The sequence below is a fragment of the Triturus cristatus genome, chromosome 1_1 (genome assembly GCF_964204655.1).
Source record: "Triturus cristatus chromosome 1_1, aTriCri1.1, whole genome shotgun sequence".
In the NCBI taxonomy this organism is placed as follows: domain Eukaryota; kingdom Metazoa; phylum Chordata; class Amphibia; order Caudata; family Salamandridae; genus Triturus; species Triturus cristatus.
The window spans coordinates 440,962,738-440,968,942 of NC_140579.1; positions in this window are offsets into that span (position 1 = coordinate 440,962,738).

Here is a 6,205-nt window from a genome sequence, read left to right on the forward strand (position 1 = left end):
TAATTGTTATTAATTGGTAATTCTTTTTAATTAACTTTTTATTGGTATTGATAATTAATGTAATCCTATTTTAAATTTAAATCATTACTTTCCCTACTTTTGCACTCGCAGGAGTGGGAATAGTATTTTTTACCCTCCGCTATCCAACTCTTTCCCTACTGTTGCACTCACTGGAGTGGGAATAGTAATTTTTACCCTCCTGCTATCCAACGATTTCCCTACTGTTACACTCTTTGGAGTGGGAATAGTAATTTTTACCCCTACACTATCCAGCGTTTTCCTTACTATTGCATTCACTGGAGTGGGAATAGTAATTTGTACCCCTACGCTATCCAACTCTTTCCATACTGTTGCACTCCCTGGAGTGGGAATAGTAATTTTTCCCTTCCCGCTATCCAACGCTTTCCCTACTGTTGCACTCTCTGGAGTGGGAATAGTAAATGTTATCCTCCCGCTATCCAACCCTTTCCCTACTGTTGCACTCTTTGGAGTGGGAATAGTAATTTGTACCCCTACGCTATCCAACGTTTTCCCTACTGTTGCACTCACTGGAGTGGGAATAGTAATTTTTAGCCCTGCGCTATCCAACGCTTTCCCTACTGTTGCACTCATTGGAGTGGGAATAGTAATTTTTCTCTTCCTGCTATCCAATGCTTTCTGTACTGTTGCACTCTATGGAGTGGGAATAGTAATTTTTACCCCTACGCTATCCAATGCTTTCCCTACTGTTGGAGTCACTGGAGTGGGAATAGTAATTTTTCCCTTCCCGCTATCCAACTATTTCCCTACTGTTGCACTCACTGGAGTGGGAATAGTAATTTTTACCCTCCTGCTATCCAACGATTTCCCTACTGTTACACTCTTTGGAGTGGGAATAGCAATTTTTACCCCTACGCTATCCAACGTTTTCCCTACTGTTGCACTCACTTGAGTGGGAATAGTAATTTTTACCCCTACGCTATCCAACACTTTCCCTACTGTTGCACTCACTGGAGTGGGAATAGTAATTTTTCCATTCCCGCTATCCAACGCTTTCCCTACTGTAGCACTCTCTGGAGTGGGAACAGTAATTTTTACCCTCCCGCTATCCAACGATTTCCCTACTGTTGCACTCTCTGGAGTGGGAATAGTAATTTTTACCCCTACACTATCCAACACTTTCCCTACTGTTGCACTCACTGGAGTGGGAATAGTAATTTTTACCCTTATGCTATCCAACGCTTTCCCTACTGTTGCACTCACTGGAGTGGGAATAGTAATTGTTACCCCTATTGAGGAAATATGAATTTTGTGATCAGTTATGTCCCCTATCGTAGACCCCAACGGCTCCATGTGCATGCTATAAGTACATGTATGTTCCCTCCAGTTCCAGTCTTGAAGACGCAAATACATGTGCGTCCACCGTCAACATGTCCTCTTTCAGCTTCGCCATGAATGGGTCAGGTATTCCATTCCTAAGTATGAAAGGCCACCGACTTTATGTGGTTCACTTTCCACATTTTACAGATTCAGGCGAGTAGGCCCTGAATTCTGTCATCAAGCCTTTTCCTGCCTTCTGCCTCTGAAAGCTCCAGTCTGAGCCTGCATCTGTATCCATGAACTTTGTCCTACTCCCTGCGCGGCTAACGGTGCCTGATCCAGCATATTGCCTGCCAAAAACTGTATTTCACCTTCAAGATTATCTACTCCGCTCCTCATCCGATGCATTCCTGTCTAGTAGTTTAGGTAAACATTCCTCCAGCTACTGTGCAAAGGGCCAGGCCTCGCTGTCCTCATGCAAGTAATTCATAGGCCCCGTTACCATGGAATATTCCTACCCCCTCGCATCTCATGTAGACACTAAGACGCTTGTACACGCACTAACAGTCAGTATAGAATAGATTCTATCCTAGAGACCTTTCCTTTTGGATAACACAGTTCTTTAAACATAGGATATTAGATATGATTTGGGATTAGGTTGACATGACCCCCAGACTTCTGTCTCCACATGTAGAGCTAAATGTCAAGTCCCCTTCACCCTCTAGTTGCACGTCAATCACACGTCATGCGGCTGCGCGCGCATCTCTGCCAAATATTTCTGCTGACATTGCAGGATTCTTTTATGGATCCACCCACTTGTGACATCATGTATAATGACGTTTATTAAATTACGCCCATATGACCGCCTCTATTAGTTACGTATGCACAGTTTATCTGTATTATCAGCTGTTACGCCTCTTGCATCTGTTTCACTGTAATGCATTTTCCTATAAAACCGATTATCTGTCAATAATGTATGCCCTTCCTTCCTGAACTTTCGTGGTGATGGAATAGAAAGCCTACAATTCGAATTGTATTCCTTTGTATAGGAATAAAGCCTTTTTAAACCTCTAATACCACGGATTCTGCCTCTTATATTTACTGAGTTATTCTTAATAGACTTTACCGCATAAAAAATAGTACCGGTAATGAAATATTTACCACATAAATTGGCGCCCGAACAGGGACACTTTCTCATCTCACGCGCCGGCGGTGCGTTGCAGGCCCGGTCTCCTGCCACAGCTGAACGGACAAAAACGCGTACCTGCAGGATTTCCTGTATCTCCCTCCGGCCAAGCGGGGACGACTGAGGCTGCGATCAACACCCAGACGAGGCGGTGAGAAGTGCGAAGTATCCCGACCAGAGCCTAGCTGAGAGAGCAAGATCCGAGGTATACAGAGGCCCACCAGGTTCCGAAGTTCCGAGTCCAGTCGAGTCGAGTCCAGTCCGGTCCAGTTTCAGTTCCGTTCCGAGGCCTTCCGTTCCGAGCTACCCGGTGAGTACCATTACCGGGGAGGCATTTAACGTGCACATAGTCTGTGCCGGTCAAGACGGGTTTGGGTACACAAGTCCGGTCTGCACTGTTTTAGCAGTGTATCTGTACTGTTTAGCAGTATATATAGTATGTCTTGCATATAAATAAGTATTATCTAGTGTCAGTATTATGTCAGTAACTAGTTTTCTATTAGTTATCATTGTTCGTTAAAACTGTTAAATGTTAAATGTTTTAATACGTTCTATACATTGTGGTGTGAATGACTGTTCATTATTGTGTTTATTGTATAAAGTGTGTTCTAGTAATAAGATCTAAAAATGCCGCTCTTTTCGAAATTAAGACAGATCAAAACTAGAAAAGGAGTACTCGAAGAAGCCGTTCCCATTCCACCTAGGGACACTCCAGGGTATTTTATGTATCATAAACATGGTCTAGATGCCGTATTATATCTTGACTTATGGGTGGACTACACCAAGGATTTGCCAGAAAATCAGAGATGGCCCGCAGCAGGGACCTGGGATGCAGATAGCATCATGAGAGTAGAAGAAGAATTATGGAAAAAGAAAGCCAGACAGTCACAGAAGGATGCCATTGAATTATGGCGTAAAGAATCATACAGACGTACAGAAAAAGCGCTCAGACAGGAAGAGAAAGGTAGAGAGAATTCAAATAAAACCCGAGAAAATCTATTAATTGAGGAAGGTACCTGAGTAAAATCAGAACAAGTAGATAGACAAAGAAACACTCTTATGAATGGTATGTATCCTCTTTTGGCCGAAGGGTTACCTAAGGCTATCCCGGAAATACCAAAAGACTTAACTCCTCCATTACTCCCGATAAAAGCACATCCCAAAACACATCCCAAAACAGCAAAGGACGTTTTCCTTTCCTCCTATTTAGATGACGTAGCTCCCGAGTATGCTAATGCCATGCCACACACACCGCTTGCCGATGGTATTCAACACCAAGAGCATCCGCCTGTATCCCCGCAACTACAAACTCCTACACAAGTTCCCACAGGTCCGTCCGTTTCTACAGTTTTTCCCGCATCTACGATTTCTATCCTACGCCCAACGAATCCTTTCGTGCCTAGCACCTCAGACGGTGCTACAGGAGGTACGACAGACATGTTTGCCACCCCGCCGCGAAATAAACAGACCCTTAGAGATTTAGCACTCCAACGTACACCCCAACTAGCGACATCCGACATGTTTAAAGAACAGCTTGTGGATTGTAGATACGACCCAGTACCAGGTAGACAGGATAAATTGCTCATATCATCACTACGTATAAGACGAGCTACATTATATTTAATGACGATACCAGGAATGGGTGAACACCTAGACGAAATATATCGCTTTGTCCAAACAGGGCGAGGTCCAGAAAGTATTAACGAAGCTATGGAATACCAGAAAGTGGATGTCCAAAGACAACTACTACGTTTTTTCATAAATTGTGTAATTAGGAATCAAGACAGGCCCGGGGCAGATCATGATACCATGCAAAAACGTGTCAAATGGGGTCAGAACATATCAGAAGAGAAACATGATAGACAGGCGTGTATAATCGCCATGTGTCGAAAGATCCGCAAGGAAGTAGAACGAATACATAAAGAAAGACGAGAAACAGACAGAGTAGAATCAGAAGAGGAGGAGGAGCAAGAATCAGAACAATTAGAAACAATGGCTTATGTAGGTAGAGGAAGACCCCATAATAATACTAGAGGCTTTAATGACCCGATACGCCCGATACGTCCAGAACATAATAGACATTTTCAAACCCCTATGTTAAATACAAGATCCCCTGAACACCTATTCCAAGCCGCTGATAAATTACTCCGAGATCGAAGGGGGTACCATATGCTCGATTCCATGGACGAACAAGAATTAGCCAGGTCAGCAGTACAATGGGCTGACAGTCCCAGCGACTACAATGATGATGTACTTGCACACACGTTTCTGAATCTTGACCCCTACGAACAGCGTTTAGCTAGTATATACATGATTCAACACCTCCTTATATTATATAAAAGCCAACACTCCGATCCAGGACCCTTACCTGACATATTGACAGAACTACTCACGAATATATGGAGAGGGTCAGGTACTGATTTGATTAAAGAGATTCTAGAATTCCGAAATCAATATTTAACTTTCGTATGCCCAGAACACGTTCCAGTTCCCATCATGGGAAGAAAAATGTATCACATAGATAGACAGAACCCGTTACGCGAAGTACACCCAATCAGAGGTGACGGTAATAACTTTACACGCGTGTTTGTGTACACGCCTATAACTAAACTGGAATTACTAGAAATGAAGAAAGTAGTACCCAGCCATGACAAGGACCCAGCAGGTTTCCACCGTGAAATAAAGGACATGTTACTCATGGGAGAGTATACCTACCCCGACATTATGAAAATATTAAAAGTCCTATTACCCGCCGGTGTTTATGAGAAACTCAAAGAAAAGGAATGGGAGGTGGGAGACCAAAAGATAGATTGGACAGCATTAGAAAACGAAGAAAGGGCCCGAGCTGCAGGAGCAGGACTTGGGGAAAAGACTACAGCACTAGCAGGACTACTAGTACAGGTACTGCCACGTTTATTAACTACGAAAAAGGAAGACTGGGGTGCAATATCAGCCTGTAAACAAAAGCCAGATGAAGACACTAGTGATTTCTATTCCCGATTTGAAAAATGTTTTGGTATAAATAGTGGCATAAAAGCCAGTAGTGAGTCATATCCACATCTGTTTGTGACAAAATTAGTTGAAAATTCTCTGCTACAAGTCAAGAATAGAGTATTGAAATTCGAAAGTACCTGGCAAGGTAATACCCCATCACAGATGTTACAGATGTTACAATATCACCACAATAGAATTAGAGAAGAACAAGAACACGAACAAAGACGTATGAAAGATACAAAAATGAAAATGCTTGTTGCTCAGTCAGTCCCAGCTGATGGTCATCAAAAGGGTGATTCCGCAGGTCCTACGAAAGGGACATGCAACTATTGTAAACAACCAGGTCATTATATACACGATTGTCCAGTCCTGAAACATAACATTGCTACAGGTAGAACCCAGGAGAGACCACGTCCACCTAGACAGGATCAGAATCAACAACAAATCCCTCAGCATGCACAACCTAGGTTAGCTCCGCAACAACTAGCTCCGCAACAGGGAGCTCCACAACAGACCGTAGCACCACCACAAGCGCAGCCTATTGCTACAACACAAGCAACAACACAACAGATGTATCAGTATGCACAAGCAGATTATCCCGATTATCAGCGATATACATGAAATAGCCTAGAGAGGGAAGTTGGCTTACCCCTTATTGAGGTTCCTGTAGACCAAGAGGGACCTTATGTACATAGTGAACTATTAGGGGAAGACAGAAAGTTTTTA